This window comes from Coenobita brevimanus, chromosome 5 (assembly GCF_032717465.1).
Source record: "Coenobita brevimanus isolate Jiangsu-jjx chromosome 5, ASM3271746v2, whole genome shotgun sequence".
Lineage (NCBI taxonomy): Eukaryota > Metazoa > Arthropoda > Malacostraca > Decapoda > Coenobitidae > Coenobita > Coenobita brevimanus.
In genome coordinates this window covers 43,768,119-43,787,248 of record NC_136958.1, presented here as the reverse complement: position 1 = coordinate 43,787,248, position 19,130 = coordinate 43,768,119, and the positions used below count along the sequence as shown (strand labels likewise).

General features: G+C 43.1%; 1 protein-coding gene across 1 annotated transcript in view; it reads right to left on the bottom strand.

Annotated features, from left to right (window-relative positions):
• The window catches only part of LOC145399044 (putative neural-cadherin 2), a 317,668-nt gene that overhangs the window by 254,413 nt on the left and 44,125 nt on the right, over window positions 1-19,130 (bottom strand). The window lies entirely within an intron of this gene.

The window sequence follows — 19,130 nt, the reverse complement described above, 5'->3', positions numbered from 1 at the left end:
GAAGGGGAGCAGGAGAGAAGGAGGAAGGGAGCGGCCAGAGGGTAGCCGAGAGGAGGCGTGGGGAGGGAAGGGAGGAGGGATGATGAAATGCAAAGGGAGAGAAGGGAAGGAAGGGGGGAGATATGGAGAGAAGGAGGGTGGAAGGAAGGGGAACTGTGGAGGGGAGAGAGGGAAGAGGAGGGGGGACTGAAACGAAGGGTGTACAGTACTGTAAAAACGTCAGGTCAAAAGTAAGGCGAGAAGGGGAGATATGGAAAGTGAGGAGAGAGTTGTGAAGTGTGGAGTGTCAGGAGGGGGACGGGGGAAAAAGGGCAAAGAGGATGGAAGGGAGAGGGGAAAAGAGCACAAGAGAGGAAACTGGGATGGAAGAGAACGGGAGGTGGGAGGTGGGGCGAGGAGGAGAGGAATGACAATGAGAAATACTGGAAGGGAAGGAGAGAGGAGGCGAAGGACGGAAAGGCAAGAGGAAGAGAAAGGAAAGGAGAAATGAGGAGTTACAAGAGAGATAAGTACAAGACATGTAGTGTCTCGAATGGTCCTACGACCTTACTGAGGCTTTATCATGAACGATGTTGCCAGGTACATGTTGCTACTTTCAGTGAGAGAAAAGTACGGAAAAGACGAAGGTTCTCCCTACCCATCTCTCCCACCCGCCAAACACGCACGGAAATGGAAGTACACGTAATCCAGGTGAAAAAGACCTTGTCAGGAGTTGCTTTAAACAACTCTGTCGAGGAAGTGTCGAGTACTTCTGCTGGTAGCTGACAGGAAAAAAAAAAAATGAGAAGGAACACTGTACTGTACAGAAAGTGGACCAGGAATTTTGTAGGAAAGGTCGAAGGGAAAGCATACCGTTATGCTGCAAACTTGGAAAAATACAAATAATTCTCTTCTGAGTCCATTAACGAGTGAAACGAGTACTATATGACCCCTTTCCAATTATATGTCAGTTTAGAATATTTATTAAACTCGATATCAGATTTGTTCCACTCTTCACCTACTTTTTGTCCAAACCAGTTCCCTCCTGCCTAATCATTTTCAAAATTTCACTAATGTCTTCTGTATTATAAACACTGATCCTTGTAAATGCCTCAATCAAATCTCCCATGACTACCTTTCTAGTAAGTGCAGATTCAAATTTCTGTCTCCATAAGCAAGTTTTTTTGTACTGTGAATCATTTTTTGTCATTCATCCCCGAGCATTTTCTAAGGATTCAATAACTTCACCAGTAAAGGTACCAAACCTGAACTCAATAATCTAAGTATGCAAGATAAAGTTATGCTGTTATTTCACAAGTTTTAAATCTCAGTCTGATGATTGCTTACATTAATGTCCAGCGACTGCACGGAAAACATTTAACGCAATCAAGTACATTGTGCAAGCTCCTAATTTTCGCCCCTCCCTGTAAAACAATTAACTCTAAGCCCTTGGCCACCCCGTTTGGGATACATGGCGTCTGGCAATGAATGAAAAAAAAAAAAAACTACCACATGCAACTGTCAAAAAAAGAGTCAAGGTCTCCATTTCAGCTTTATACGTCTTTCCTTCTAACTTGGCAGAAATATGCTTTTCAGTAGCCTATTTTCCATAACTCAGTAGTACAATAAGCCAATACGACCGAACATTCTTTCCATAGTACTTCTTCGTGACTAGCACTATATACCAGTGTTAAAATCTTGTTTGAGCTGAGCACTGAAGATGGAAAGATGACAATTAAAATGAAGAGTGTATAGATGCCAAGAGACTGAAAAAATAATAATAATAGAGATAAAGACGACTTGCCCAAAGGTTTCAAGGCCGACTCGGGAATCGAACGCGAGGCCTCTTGATTGCGGGCTTAGTCTGTTTCCATTTACACAACCACTATCGCCTCTCATACGTCTGAATATAAAGGCCAGAAGGAAGGAAAAAGTACAGAGGAACACTTAATGAATAAAGAGGAGTGAAACTAAAGGAAGAATGGATATGGGAGAACGAGGCAAAACAAAATGTGTGTGTGTGTGTGTGTGTGTGTGTGTGTGTGTGTGTGTGTGTGTGTGTGTGAGAGAGAGAGAGAGAGAGAGAGAGAGAGAGGAGTAGAAAACAGGGGAAAAAGACAAACGTGGAGAAGATAGAGAGAATACGAAAAAAATGTCTTCTTCAACCAAAGGAGAGGTAAAGAAATGGGTGTGGTGATCAAAGGAATGGGTGGGATGGGCTGGATATTTGTTGAGCGGTGGGACTGGGACAGGAAAGTATACCTTGTGAAAGTTAATGCTTAAGAATTAATGGTTTAAGTGCAAAGATGACTTATATTAAGGTACCCGGTATACTCCAAAAATGAATGTGTTAGGGACAAAGAGATGGGTTGGATGAGCTGGAATTGTGGTAGGGTGTGAGCAGGGGCCATGGGAGTATGCCCTGTGAAAACGGGTTCTGTAGCGTTGATGGTTTGGGTGCAGTGAAGGTTTATTTCAAAGAGTTCTCCTGCAAAAAGAAGCTAAGGTGGCACTGCTCTCATTTACCTGGCTTCTTCGGACACAGGTAAAAATCTTCATACAAACAGTCGAAGTACCGTACCTTAAAGAGGCAAGAAGAGGAGAGGAGAAATGAGAAGGGAAAAGGAGAGGAGAGGAGAAGAAAGGAGAGGAGATGAGGCACGGAGAGGAGAGGAGAGAAGAGGAGAGGCGCGGAAAGGAGAGGAAAGGAGAGGAGAGAAGAGGAGAGGCGCGGAAAGGAGAGGAGAGGAGAGGAGAGGAGAGAAGAGGAGAGGGGAGGAGAGGAGAAGAGAACAAAAATGAAGAGAAGAGAAGAGAGGAGAAGAAAAGAGAAGAGATGAGAAGAGAAAAGAAGAGTAGGAAAGTGAAGTTTAGAGAAAAGTAACGCAAAAATGTACAGTTCGAGAAATTTCCGCGCGGGACACTGTGTAAATGGCAGCAGCAGCGACAGACAGAACTGATCTGGTAACAGTGCTGGGGGTGAAGCAGGCGGTGGGAGTTGCAGGGAAGGTGAGTGATGGGGGAGAGGAGCGGTGGTGGTGGGGGTAGGTCAGTGTTAGGGAAAAGTTAAGTAGCCATTAATTGCGTCAACAAACTCTAAATCATTCCAGTACGATTTTTCTATTAAAAATAAAACGCAATGGCAACAAGCTGCTAATGATGGTTCAGTATTTGATGGAATAAGTTCAGTACCTAAGCAAACAGGTATCGCCAATATGTAACCTTATCCTTCGCCTCCGTCATTCCGTCCCCTCATCGGAAAGCTTTCTATTGTTGACCGAGAATTTACAAATACTTAGAACTGATTTCAGCTGCTTCTCATGCAAGTTGCTTAACAAAGATACTGCAATTTTCATTGCAACTAGTACTGAATGCCGAATCTAGCATCCTGTAATAGTCCATTTTGTATTTTTATAAGTCAACTACTGTTATCTTAAGACCGAACGCTGGCAGAATAAGGAAAATACATCCATTAGACTGACGGCGTAATTTGTTATCCTTTCATAGTCGTATAGGCAGTTCCCCTGCTTACGGATGGATGAGCCTGGCCTTCATACCAGACTATAAATTTAAGCATACTCCGGTCAACACTTTCTTAGGGCCAATCCCTCATATCTTAGTAGTCCTATATAACTTTATGTTTATGTGCGTACGTGTGTGATTGTACGAGTATTAAACGTGCATAATTCTCTCTCTCTCTCTCTCTGACACGCAGTAAATTACCTTACATACAGTCACACTGGTAACCTTTCGGTTGGCAGGAATAAGATACAATCAGTCTATTTTTCAGTTATCTAAAGTGAATACGGACATAATGTCGCTATTAAAGATGGTGATGTATCTGACAAAATACACACGACACTAACATAAAATTACCAGCGCTATGTAAGACTTGCATTGCTACAAATTGTGCGTGCACCTAACGTTTTACGAAATTTCGTAATGTAATATCTACAAATGTGCTAGCATTAGCAGTCACCCCGTCCATACAATTGTTCTAACCACACACACACACACACACACACACCAACTGACGCAGTGGTAATGCTTTCGCCTGCCATCTAGCAGGACGTGGGTTCGCGCCGGATCGGGTGCGAAAAGTTTCACTAACGAAGTGTGAGATTACTGTTCCTGTTGAGGGAGGGAATGGTTGTGCGCGTGTGTGAAGGTGCCTTGCCCTAGATCGGATTGTATGAGCTCTCAGCTCTCTTCCTGGAGTGTAATGAGCTGACGATCACGCCAATCACGTTATCCTGACCGACCAGGTGAATTACACACACTCACTCAAACGCATTAAATTTTGGCAGGCAGTTCCCTCCGCCCACTCCTTCCACACACACTAAAAGAAAATATATCATGCTTTTTGTCTCATATTACTCACAGTTCAGGAGAATATAGCTGAATAATAATTCAGCTGAATAATTCTGGGAATTAGGTCGAAGGAAGGACTTATTTGTCCCATTACATTTAAACAAGTGTTTCTCAACCCAACTGTTCTATTCTGCTGAGTTTCTGATAAACTTCATGCATCAATCTAGTACTACGCGTTCTAACATTTGTCTGGATAAACAAGTATCAATAACTGAACCAAGAGCAAAAAACGTCACTGACAGAATGTGTCAGTACCAATGACTATGTTGGGTTAGCACTCGGTTGGCAATGGTCTTGTAAACCAGTGCTTTCCAAACTGGGGAACGCACCCCCCTTTGTGGTGTGTGAGGTAAATGGAGGAATAACCTGAAGCCATCTTCCAAAAGTTGCTATTTTATTGCTGTATGACGCAGAAGCCTGGGCGTTAAGGAAGAATGAAGAGAAACAGCTGGAGAGGACGGAGATGAAAATGCTGCAATGGCTGATGGGAGTGTCACAGAGAGAGGAGGAGGAATGATGACATCAGAATAGAGGCAGGAGGTGTGTCAGTTGTGGAGAAGGCAAGAGAGGCACGTTTGAGGTGGTATGGGTATGTGACCAGGAAGGAGGAAGTTGATCATGTGAAGGTGGCATGAAGGAGTCAGGTGGAAGGTAGAAGAACGAGGGGAAGACCAAGGATTAGGAGGAGAGATGGAATTGAGAAATAAATGGGGCAGTTAGGCCTGGAGGAAGAGGACGCAGCGGACAGAAGTTACTAATGAAAACATACAAGAGCGGCAGACCCCACCAGGGACTAAGGCAATGATTATATATGTGTGTGTGTGTGTGTGTGTGTGTGTGTGTAAAATCGTTTCCTTAGTCCCTAGTGGGGTCGGCCGCTCTTATATATATATATATATATAAGTCACAGGCCATGTATGCGTCTCAGACTCTGGTGAGTCAAGTGGTGATACACGAATCCATCTCATTCAGCTGCTGTATATTGACCATCAAGTCACGGCCTTCCCAGCCACAGCCAATCAAGCAGTAAATAATTCACTATGATCTGATGGATATTATGACTTTAAATATTATTACAGGTTGAAGAAGTTATAATACCCAGGAAATTTCAAAGAATATGCCGTATAAATAAACACAAAAGTAGGAATATGCACTTAAGCTAATAAATGGCTAGAATATGCATATTCATATGCACACATGCAAATGCATGGTTATCCTATGCCTACTTATGAGTCTCTGTGAGATAAATTGAGAGAGTTCGATAGCGAGTGACCAGGTATTATACACTGCACAACACATACACACGTAGACGCTATTGATTGACCTGAAAAGGTCTAGGTCTGGTTTATGCTTAAATTAGTTTGTGACATGCAGCCAGCATGTGCTTACGATTTAGGAAATACGTCATGTTCACATTGACAGCTAGCAAAGATGCACTTGCCTTAAAATCTGACATACTTTAATGTCTTTTGGGGTAAAAAATACTAATGGTTGACTGAAACAACGAACAAATGGAATTTTATATATATACTTTATTTTCCATACACTACATATCTACGTTACAATTAACAATGTATGAGCAACTTTTCTGAGATGTATCTGAGGGTTGTTACAGATACCGAAGGGGGGCGAGTCATTATATAAGGTTACGTGTTGTTAATGTCCGTGTGTTTATATCAGCTTTGCATGATCACTGAACTGACCATTTTTCATCATGTCATGAACCATCACTTTACAGCCTGTTGCTACTCCGTGTGTTCCCCTATCATAACAACACATTTAAAATCAAAGCAAACTATGTTACGACATCTCCCCAACACTCCGCTACCCCCACTCCCATCCCTTCTAACACAGCTACTCCCACTACCCCCCCCATCCCTCACGTCCCACCCCTCCCACCACACAGCTACCCCCCAAAAACCTCACATACCCCGCACGTCCCACCCCTCCTTTACCCCCAGCACTGTTACCAGACCAAATTATTTGCTGCGCCTGCTGCATTCTACGCGGTGTCCCGCGCGGAAATTTCTCCAACTGTAATTGAATTTCCTAACACATATCGATACTAACCCCGTAACTTGCCACTACAGACACAAGAGACGAACCTTGCTGTCAGGATGAGCACATAGAGACCCACTGTTATTCATGCACGTCAACACCTTCACTAACGGCACAACTTCCAACACCAGGCAAGAATTCCAATTATGTGTCGTTCGCCGGACTGAAGACGGCATGTTAACACTGAAGACGACATGGCAGCACTCTACTCTTCCACGCATTAACGCCCTGCAGTCCAATGTCGCCCAGTTGCAGACAGCAATATGGATCCAATTTTTAGTCGGACAATAGCGAGTATATGTGGGTGGGGAATGGCTGGGAGAAGGAGGGAGATTAGAAGGGAGGAAGAGATCAGTAGGATGCAAGTGGCGGATGCAAATATTGGAAGTAAAAATAGCGAAAGTCCAAGGAGTTTACTGTGTGGTGCTGATGCATGGGGGAGAGATAGTATTAGAATGGATATGGACGATGTGCATACTGGCCTGAGAGGTAGGTTGCGTCACGGAAGATCGAAGTCAGATAATTATTCCCCTGTACAATGAAAAAGGAGAAAAAGTAGTGTGTGGTAATCATAGGTGCATATGTCTTCTTAGTGCAATAGGAAAAGTATATGGGAGGATACTTACTGACAGAGTTAGGGAAATAACTGAGGAATTAGTTGGAGAAAAATAGGTTGTACTGGAGTCATTAATGGAGGATATACTGTATCTGACTCCTCCGTTTAAAAGGCATTCCCCATGCTGAATAAACTCGAAGTGAAGTGACAAGAATGAAATTGAAAACATCATTGTAGCCAGAGAGTTCAGCAGAAGAGATCCAGTATATCCTTTGGCACAAGATGATTGGTGAGGGATACCAGGGGCATAACTGTGTAATGGGAGACAGGATGTGTTGAGAGTTGTGTGGTAGTACTTGGTGTGGTTGTCTATAGTGGTGGATTTGTGTTGTGGTTGTTTGTGATGTGGCAGTGTAATGTGGCAGTATAGGGTGCACATGTGAAAGGTATGACTGTGGATTGAGTGTGAGTTGTGGTCGTTCGTAGTGTGGTCCTGTGCAGTGTGACAGTGTGGAGTGTAGAAATGTGTGTGCAATGATAGGATGTGGTGTGGCAGTGTGTGCTATGGCAGTGTGTGGTGTGACTGATATGTACGTGAGGTGTGGCAGTGTAGTGTGATGGTATACGGTACGGTAGTGATAGACGTGACTGTGAGGTGTGTGTGAGTTGAGGTAGTGTGTAGTGTGACAGTGTGTAGCATGGTAGTGTGTGGTGCTGCTGTGCGTAGTGTGGCAGTATGCGCAGTGGAACTGTATGGTGTGGCAGCATGGTGAGACAGTGTGTGGTGTGGTAGTATGTTCAGTGGTTGTGTTTGTGCAATGGCAGTGTGTGTGTGTGTGTGTGTGTGTGTGTGTGTGTGTGTGTGTGTGTGTGTGTGTGTGTGTGTGTGTGTGTGTGTGTGTGTGTGTGTGTGTGTGTGTGTGTGTGTGTGTGTGTGTGTGTGTGTGTGTGAGAGAGAGAGAGAGAGAGAGAGAGAGAGTGTAGCTGTATGTGGGTGGGCTGTGCGTGCATAGAAAGAAACAACACTTTTCCAAGTACATCTCTCTCTCTCTCTCTCTCTCACACACACACACACACACACACACACACACGAGTGAAGCTGAGCTGTCTCATGACCATAAAATAAGGTTACGGTGCTGGGTAAGAAAAATTTCACAAACTAATTATAAGGTGTCGTCTGATGCAGCCCACAAAACAACACAACCCTGCAATAGGTCAGGGGATAACTCGACGCCATTACTGTGTTTTTCTTTCCAAACATATAGTAAATACACTTTCACTATTGTGGTTACTCATTCCATATCAACTTTTTCTTTCCCTTCCCCTTTTCGTAGTCACTGTCAATGTTTGCATAGTCATAGTCAGTGTTTGCATAGTTATGGGATTTGCCTCCATGCCTCTTATCCCACAGAGTGAGGTATGCTGTCCGCACCGCATTAATAAATTCCACTGGTTTTGCATGAATATCAAATGGAAGTTGCTAATGCAATCTTTTATACTGAAGGATAATTCAAGTACAGTAAAGTTTTTCTTTTTCATTTTTTTTCAGTGCACTGTACATTGCCTGATGATGGCTTAGGCGTCAGCCTAAACGTTCTGAATAAACTATGAACATCACAGTATTGGTACTCCTGATTATATATATATATATATATATATATATATATATATATATGTGTGTGTGTGTGTGTGTGTGTGTGTGTGTGTGTGTGTGTGTGTGTGTGTGTGTGTGTGTGTGTGTGTGTGTGTGTGTGTGTGTGTGTGTGCGCGTCTGTGTGTGTGTGTGTGTGTGTGTGTGTGTATGTGTGTGTGTGTGTGTGTGTTTCATATTGTTACCACATAAAAATAGTACATGTAACACCTGCCACTGCCACAGCCAGCAGTGAAATGTGGGCCACCCTATGCTCATGGCTGTATCCATCGACTCCCCTGTCCCTGTCCCTACTCCCTTAAGTTCACCTCCGCCCCTCATCCCTTCCACACATACAGAGTGGTCCGTAAATAAGGCCTCACTTACAACACAATGGCGGTACCTTGTGTGCTGCCGAGACGGCTTAGTTTCATGATGTGGGAATGATTGTGGCAATGAAAGTAGGATATTAATGAAAGATGTACGGTAGACACTGATAACCCTGACTGAGCTGCACCAGCAACACAGGAGAAATCGCCCAAGGAAGTAGAAGAGAAGCGTTGTATATGAGCCTTTCTGTACAAGCCCAATCAGCCAGAGAGCATATTTATTTCAAGTGTTGCTACTGCCAAACAAGTATGTTCAGATTACTTTTAGTGAAAGGGTTAAGGCTCTGTTTAACTTCTGTAGCTCGAAAAGTCTGACGTTGAACGGAGTCGGCTGTTAGTAGGATTAAATCAGAAACTAAAGATAGTCAACACTGTTACGGGAATGAAAGATGGTCTCCACACAGATAAAGTACGATGATATACTTCTGTGCAAATTTCCTAGATGATTAATGAACACACAAGAAGAAAGGATCCTAAAATTTATACTGGTATGGATTGACCTTTGCTGAAGTGGAACCTATGTAAAAAGAACAACTGTGTTAAGTTTGGAACGAACTGGGAAAGACGTAGGGTATCTACATGAAACTGAAAAATGTTTGGAAGCAAGAAACACGAAAGAAGAAAAAAAGGAAAGAAACTGAGCAAATACAGTGCGGAAACCATAACTGCGTCTTGTTAATAAAGGAGTTAAGACCCAGACATTACAGTCCCTTTTCCATCACGGATATGGAGAATTACTTTTCTATGTTTTTCACATATACGGGTTACATGATATGATCTTAGGCATAACTACCCAGCCAATACCCTAACTAGAGATCATAATGCACTTAGTTATTCGTGCAAATATTTACTCTCCTCTTTTTGTACTTGGTCGCTCATTAGTATTCACCCTGTCCTCACCCCATTCGTATTTTTGAAGACATCGTTTCCTTCCTCCTTCTTGTCCTTGTACCCGGTGACAAACATGTATCAGTTACACCCCTTTGCCACACAACACTCCCCAGGCCCCTTGTGTAGCCAGCCTGTCCCTCATCTCACATCAACCTCCCCCTCAATTCAAATCAAACCCCCTCACCCCACCTCTATCACCCCATCCTCACTCCTGATACACACCATTTTACCACACAACGTCCCCCAGACCCCTTGTATACCCAGTTCGACCCTTACATCAACCCCCCCCCCTCACCCCACCTCTTATCACCCCACCCTCACCCCAGATACAAACACGCTTCACCATCTTCCACTACACCTCAAGACTATCTGAACCATTCTCTTCATCTATATTACCCCACCCTCACCCTTCTGCATCACCTGTTTCATCCCTGCCACTCACCCAAACTCCCTCATCCCCCTCACATGTATCCTCTCTCCCTTCCACACCACTTCCCCTCGCCCCTGTACCAAATCCACCCCTCATCCCATCTCTCTCCCGTATCAACGCTGCCCCTCCTCTCACCCCCTCCCGTCTCACCCCTCACACCCACTCTTTTCTCTCATCAGCGTAAACTAGACTCTGCACCATACGTCCTTCACACCTGATCTCTCACCCCCTCCACCCAATCCCTTCACCCTCCATCGGCATTCCTCCAGGCACGTGTGTACCCCAGCTTGGAAATATGACCCTACACCACAATTAATGAAGGGAACATAACCACCTTCCTTCCTTCCTTCCTTCTTTCTTTCTTTCTTTCCTTCCTTCCGTTTCTGTGGTGTTCATCGATGCTGCTGCTGTCTCGATGTAATCTATTCTGGCCGTGTATAGTCGCCCGAAGAAGTGATGGCAGAGTTTCAGATAGATTCGGTCACTGCACTGATATACGCTCAATGAAAACTTAGTGAATATATGGTAGGTTAAAACTTCAGTGCCTCCATTACGTCATTTAAAATATATATTTTATCATGCTAAGAATTATGTAAAATGAATAATATGAGGTTGTGTTATACTGTATTAGAAGTTAACACTCAGATACGTCTCACGATTGAATGTGTAATGTATAAATACGCGCGCGGAGCGCAGCGTAACCTCCTGTTCCTGATGTACAGTATTCGCTTCCCAGGATTTGAAATACAGATGCTCTAGTTTCGAAGACAAGTTAAGGAAGACTATTGTGACTGCAATACACTACCTTATTTTCAATTGCTGTGGTGATGATACAGCAACAATAAGGATGCCGCAACAATGAAGTTTATCTTAGTAATGATACCCTACCTGTGGCAGCAGCAAGACCATTCTGCCTTTTATTCCATGTCTTCCCCTCGCTTATAGTGACTATATTCCTAACTGATGCAAAATTATTTTAAGCTGTAAGAAGATGTGACAGATTTTATACTTTTCTCATACACCAGGCAATGAAGAGGACAAAAACATGAGTTTATACTCTTGCAGTGCAAAAGCACATACTTTTTGCTCTATCTAATAATCTCTAGTATCCTTCTTTTAAAATAAATGTGTTGCTTAACTGAAAATGCTGATTTGAAAGTTTTGAACTCAGTGGCATGTTTATGAACATTCTGCATTTTATTTCTCTTGCCAACTGTTTAGACACAGGATATTAGGCTATGACACAAGTTTGTCATTATCCAAGGAGCTCCGGCTCTCGGCAAATTTTCGAGGTTTTCCTTATTTTTCATTCATTGATAGTCCTCTGGCATATATTAAAACTTCAAGAGAATTTTCTTAATGAAAAACTGGCCGAATACAGTGTAATAACTACATGTTTTTCAGTAAAGGTGCTTTCCTTCCGTGCATGTTGCTCGAACCATTTAAAACAGCCTACTAACTTACGCCGCATTCCCGCTTTCTGTCGTCGTCCATGAAGACAACAAAAACGGAAATAAATGACTTTAAATTATTCCTTAGTACTGTAACGGAAACTACTTTATAAATAATAATGACTGATTTAAATTTGATTATTAAAGCACATTCTTTTTAGTCTTCTAATATACTATAGCAGTAGCTGTGTGTCTGTGTGTGTGTGTATTATGAGCAGCCGAAACTACACATTCAAATCGCACCAAAATTGGCACAAAAATCGCAAAAAATTCGCTGATGTGAAAAAACTTGGTACCATCACGACTGAAAAACTTTTACTATATTTAATGAGCAATCAAATTTTGACCAAAAAACGCCGCTCCCGGCGCCCGGTCGGTTGCCGTGGCCGAGTGGTTAATATCTCGGACTTGCGTGCGGACAACTTGGGTTCCATTCCCGAAGCTGCAAAGAACACGATCAATTGGTTAGCTGCAAAAAATCCAAGTGACAACGTTAGACTAGAACAGCACATAAACGGACCATCATGGGCCCTTCGATGTCGCCTTGACGGCCGATAGTGACAACGTTAGACTAGAACAGCACATAAACGTGACTCGGATTACCTGAAATGATCGCAACGCGAGCGCGAGGAAACGAGTGAGAAGCACGAGGAAACGAGTGCGAAGCACAAGAAAGCGAGCGCACAGCGCGAAAGCCCTCCGCTGGTTCAAAGTGCGAGAGGAGCCAAAGGGCCCACGAGCACAATGTACGCTACTAAAAAAATATTGTGTTAACATATTAAATATGAACTCCGCAAGTTATTCCTGACTGTCCCTGAGCGACAGTTCTGAAATGTCAATTACTTCTGTTTAGGATTTTCTATTATCGTAACTAACGAACTGATTCTTACAATTCTGAAAGATACCGGTGCTTTTGCATTTACTTATTGTTTTCTGTAACAATTTTACATAATAGGTTTCTCCTTGTAAAGATATAAAGAAGAGTATGTACAGTCACAAGAAAAAGTATCGTTACCCCCAGGACTGCTCGATGCTAAACAAACGTTCACTGGGCTATGTGGGCGGGTCCTTGCTATTCGACCCTCCCCTATCTAGTGTTGCCATATCACAATCCCATTACAAGAGTTGGAATAATGAGCAAGAATGAGCCACCTTGCGGGGAAATATATAGGGCAGTGGTTCTTAACCTTTTTTGAGTCACGGACCCCTTCGAGAATCTGGTGAACGCTATGAACCCCTTCCCTACAAAAATGCACATAAGCACAAACGCAGCATTTTGCAAGCAATGAATTTACATTATTTTATTGAAAACTACCTCATGCAGTGTATCACACAGTATAAAACAGTCTTTACGAAGAATTATGTTTCTCACTATTTTTCATGCAAAAACTAATGGCCACTCGAAAAAATGAAATACATCAAACCTGAGCAAATTAAAACAAATCTTTAAGTCTGCTCAAAAGTTCATTTCAGTGAGAGGGTTGTTGTTGCTGTTTGGCTTGAATAAGATGAAATTGTGGAATGGTCTTTGACAAGGCAACACGCATGTCATCATTGACATCCAGTTGATTTCGACTTTTTATTTTGATAGAAACAAGCGCTGAAATCCCTGACTCACAAAGGTATGTAGTTGCAAACGGAATCACAGCAACCATAGCTCGCTTTGCCAGATGAGGGTAGGTTTGTGTCAACAAACACCAGAATTCTTCAAGACTTCGACTTTTTTTTTTTTTTTTTTTTTTTTTTTTTTTTAGTTAATGATGCCAAACGGCATCACGCAATCTCGCTAAATTGTTCTCAATTATTCTGACCTTCACGGACCCCCCGTATCCCATCCAACAACATTTATTATATGAAGAAACCATTACATATCATTACTATACTGAAATTTACTAAGTTGGCTTGTATCGGCTGAAGTACTATCATACGTCTGGCATGGGTGCACATACTCATTGCCCGTCTGCATGTGTGTTGCCGACTTCAGACCACTGGGTTATATTTTTATTTAATGACTTCGGTGCCGGATAATAAAAGGTACTGTCTCTATGCACAGAGGCAAAACTATCTAATTAGCTTTTATTACCTCTGGCACAAATTCTAATACCTGTGTCTCACATATCCGACATGGACGGGTTTGAGGTACAAACTTTCCTGTCCCGTCATTCCACAACACTTCGTCGTTGTGTCATAGTGCATAGCTCTGAAGGGTAACGATAGTTTTTCTTATGACTGTACATTATCGCTGACCGAAAACTTCTGGATACTCTGCCGTCACTTCTTCGGCCGACTGTACATCATTTTTTTTTTTTTTTAGTCCGTTCGTGCTGCCTTCAGACAATGTGATTAAGATGAGGAGAGACTTTACGAACTGGAAGGGTTGGATACAGCCTTAATTAATCCTCTCACTGCTAGAGTGTTCTCCGAAATTCAACAAAATCATCTTGTAATTTTATCACTATACAACGTCTTCCTCCTCCTCCTTCTTCTCCAGCTCTTCGTCCTCCATTTCCTCCTCCTTCTTCTCCAGCTCTTCGTCCTCCATTTCCTCCTCCTTCTTCTCCAGCTCTTCGTCCTCCATTTCCTCCTCCTCCTCCTCCTCCTTTTCTTCTTCTTCCTCCTCCTCTTCCTCCTCCTCCACCTCCTCCTCCTCCTCCTCCTCCTCATCATCATCATCATCATCATCATCACCATAGTTTTATCATGATACATCTTCCCCTTCCCCCTTCTCCTTTTCCTTCTCCTCCTCCTCCTCGCCGGCGCCGCCACTACCAGTCAACACCATCATTAATTATCATCTTTCATCACTACCAACACCACCACCAACATTATCACCATCAACATCATCACCATCATCAATCATCATCATCAGCAGCAGCAGCAACCCATTTCCTTTACTACAAAGGGAGAAGAAAGATCCAGACAGGAAAAAAAGTCAAAGCGCAAAGTTTGACAAGAATCATGAAGAGTTTTCGGGGCTAATGATCTACACCTCCATTCACACGCCACTCACACCGTCCTAATTAATGACGCCAAACACAACTTCTTATTTGAGGTTGCTGAGGTTAAGTTAGATTAGACTGAGCAGATTAGGTAGGTTTGGTTAGGTAGCTTAGATTGGGTTAGGCTAGATTGAGAAGGTTAGGCAGGCTAGATTTGGTTAGGTTAGGTTTGGTTAAGTTAGATTAGACTGAGCAGATTAGGTTAGGTTAGGCCAGATTGAGTGGTTTAGGTTAGGTTACGCTTGGTTTAGCTGGGCTTGTTCGGGTTGACTTGGGGCGGTATTCTCGTGTGGTTAGGAATCTTACTGACACCTCTTCCTTACTGGTTTATTTATATTTCTGCTCCGTTTCTATATTCTTGTTTGTTATCGCCCGCCAAGACGGAGCGATAATGTTTTTGCCCGTGTATGTGTGTGTGTGTGTGTGTGTGTGTGTGTGTGTGTGTGTGTGTGTGTGTGTGTGTGTGTGTGTGTGTGTGTGTGTGTGTGTGTGTGTGTGTTCCCATTATACTCGTATCTCATGAACGGCTTGAGCTATCAACATGAAACCTTCAGGGTATCAAGATACGGCCAAAATCTTGGACCTGCCCAACAGCATATTCTGGAGGGCGATTAGCATTCGACTCCCGAATGCTTTTCTTTCATTATTCATGCAATCTATGTCGATATTAAGATGTAAGAAATCAAGAATAGGATAGTAATGGGTAGTCTGAAAAATAAATCGCTAAGGAAAAGGTGCTAAGGAGCCTCCTTGGCCGACGAGAACACGGGCCTTGGGATGAGTTAGGTTAAGTTAGGCAAGTAACCCTGCGCCACCCGTCCATTTACACGTCACTCACGCCTTCCAAGTTAACGTAGAGGAACAAAACTTCCGTGATGGTGTTGCTGAATGTGGCTAACCCCTTAAATACGATGAGGGATTTTTGTATTTTATTCTAGCTATACACTACAGGTGTTCCGGGAAACGTGTGCCAGACTTTGGGACGTTATACATGGATTAAATCTGATTAAGAAATGATGCATCGTTCCGGATCTTATTCCCAACCATTACAGAGCTACGTTCATTGATGACGTTACGAGGTAATTGTGAGGACCACTTTCGCTCAAGTCATCAGTAACCGCAACTCCTTAACGGCAGTAAGCTGGACCAATGTTGATACAGCAATTTTTAAAACTCAAAATAAGCCCTAGAATAATCTGAAGTTTCTCACAAATTTCCCGAAACACGTGTACGTTGTGATGAACAGTGCGGCATCGCTGTACGGGGGTAGCGGCAGTGGGGAAGTAGAGTGGAACCTCAGACCTAGAATATCACTATGCCTGGCCACTACCGCAAGCTTACTGTGTTTGTAAAGCAGCACGAACAAAGGTGACTGGGTTACTGACAGGTGATAGTCTAGCATGAATTCAATAAAGATGGTAGGTTTTTGCGTCGAAGAGGTAGTACGTGAAAGCGTGTGACACGCAGAACGACTGTTGGGACCTAAGGAACATGTATTCAATAAACTGTAGACGATGGCCAGTGCCAAAATGACCATATGTGAAGGTGTGTTGCACGTAAGAGGACTGCTGGGCCCTCGAACAGGCTACGAAATTTATGCCCAGAATCGGACATAAGAAAGGGCTCTGATAAACTGGGACTGACCTGAAATATTTGGCTTACCAGTTTACCATACACTATAACAAACATTTTGCGACTTTTACAGGCATCACTTTTTCTACAGACACTCCCTTCCCCAGTCGTACGTGGACAGCAAGAGACAGATATTTCTGGCCATCACTCTCTTCTCTAATGGGAATAATATGGATGGAGGCTGATACACGGAGACACTTTGGCCTCTGAACCATGCCGCATTTGATAGTACTGAATTAAGCATCCTAACATCCTCATACATTTCACAGCACACTAATTGGTTCTTGCAGTCCCCCCCCCCTTCCCTCCCTCCCTCCCTCCCTCTCTCTCTCTCTCTCTCTCTCTCTCATCTTCCTTAAACAAGTGACAACATAAACAGCAAGGGAAGTTACCTCCCGAGCCGGAAGCAATACAAACTATTTGCATAAAGCGAAGGAGGTGACGCGGTGTATGAGGGAGGGCAGCGGGTTGCGGGAAGGGAAGACTGACAGATAGATAGATAGACAGACAGATAGACACACAGATAGACAGATAGGTATACAGGCAGACAGAATTAAGAACTTGTACAACGACAGAGACAATTACACCTACATGAAAACAGCTAGATATATTGGAAGACAGACACAAAGCCGCACTGCTTGCCCACTATTCTTGAAATCCTGTTAGTAAACGACCTTGCTCGCTTGCAACTGTAACCATTCAATTACCGGCTAGACAACACCTGCTGTCCTCTCTCAGGAAGGCCATAACACAGTGGGTTCTCTCTGACCCCTAACATGTGAAATTGCAGAGAATGGCTTCGTGGACAACAAAGTGAATGATGACACAACGACCCTTAGGACCACATCATTATTTCCTTTGCCAAAGATGTTATAGACGTTATGTAGTCGCAAGGCTTGCTGTCTGTCTCTCTGTCTGTTTATCTGTCTGCCTGTTAGCAACATCGCAGAATACTTTGGAATAATCACCGAGGATCATCAGAGGAACAAGTGATTAAATTCTGGGCGAATAAGGTCAAAGGGCAAGGTAATGAAAAACATGAAGAAAAGAGAAGCTGCCGCCTTGACAGAGATATTGACTCTATGAATTCTCTTATTCAACAGAATTTATGACTATAAAATATGAGACTTTTTAAAAATCATAAACGGTGTACCCCTCGATATTTAAACGTTGTTACGTTTTTGTTGTGACAAGAACTATTTACCGCCACACACCTTTACTCCTGGGAGTTGACACAAACAAATCACCTCCACCTCGCTCTTTCCACATCACCCTCTCCACTCCATCCCTTCACCTCATCCTCGGTCACCCACTCCCCCTCCACCTCACTCACGCACACTCTCCATGTCCACCTTTCATTTTCCATTCTCTCCATATGACCAAACCATCTCTGGGTGCCCCTAAAATTTTCCAGTACATCAACATCACAACACTCTCAATGATACTTATTTGTTTTTTGTCTCTCCACGTAACTCTACACAAGTCCTCACGAGTAGTTCGTTTCCACTTTTCTCACTGTTGACTTGTGTCCTATCAACAGAGACCAAGCTTCAATTCCCTAAGTTTGCTTGAGGATTACAGTACTGTCATGCAACGACTTTCAGGCTCATCTCTCTATTCCTTGTCTTCGTTCTCAGTGTTCTGTACTTGTATCCTTCCTTCCTTCCTGTAACCCATCCCAAACCCTCTTCCTTTCTCATCACACGAGCAATGTACTGCGATTGAAGGCGCTCACGTTCTCCATTTCCTGACCATTCAGTCTCTTTAAGTACTCCGTCACTTCATGCCTCACAAAAACCACATTTTTACTCTTTCTTACATTATCCTTCTACTTTCGCTTCTGACACACACTTCCCGACTCATTCACCAAGACTTGCAACTCACTTATATTCACTTCACAGTGCAATGGGCGGTCACTAACTCCTCTGCAAACCCTTTCACTCCCCTCCAAGACACATTTATATTACCTTGATCAGCCACAGAGCAGCCCATCAGACCACAGATTTGAAATATACCTACATCACATTTATTTAAAACCTCCAGGAAGTCCCTCAGCAAAGTACCGACCACATATACCTGAAACAAAACTGCTCAGGATCCTACCGACTCATGACACACGTTTGAGTTAATGAAATTCTGCAGTATCAGTTTTAGCTGCAGCCCAAGTTCATCTGAAACGTGATCCCCATGACCTGCAGGGTAAGTTATTCTTCTCCGGCGGTCCACCATCTTCCTCATGGGGGATAGGGTGGGAGTTCAGGAACCTCCGTATAACCAGGTGGCTAAGTCGCCTGGATATGTCGATGCCATCGCTCGAAGGCGTCCCTTTTCAGAATCAAAAGTCTGTAATATTTTTATACTTGTAAGCCAGACGCAGATAATGAGATACTGTAAGCTGCTCCTTTCCCCACGTCTCAGGTGGTCAAGGTTTAGAGGGAAGGTATCACGATGATCCACAGCACCACTTTATGATTCTGGGCGAGGATGCTGTCAGACAGACTGTCATTATTTCGTCGTCAAATTCTTAAAAAAAAAAAAAAAAAAAAAAAAAAAAAAAAAGTAAATGCCCATCCTTTGCTGCTAAACACAAGGCCTTTCTGGTACACAACTCTCGACCCTAATGCAATTTTGGTTTTACGTATGAAAGAAAAAATGACGAAGTAAATGCAAACCTACCATTTTTTAACTAACAGCTGAAAACCACTTCGCCAAGGAATATCTTTATCGCTATTTAAAGTTACATA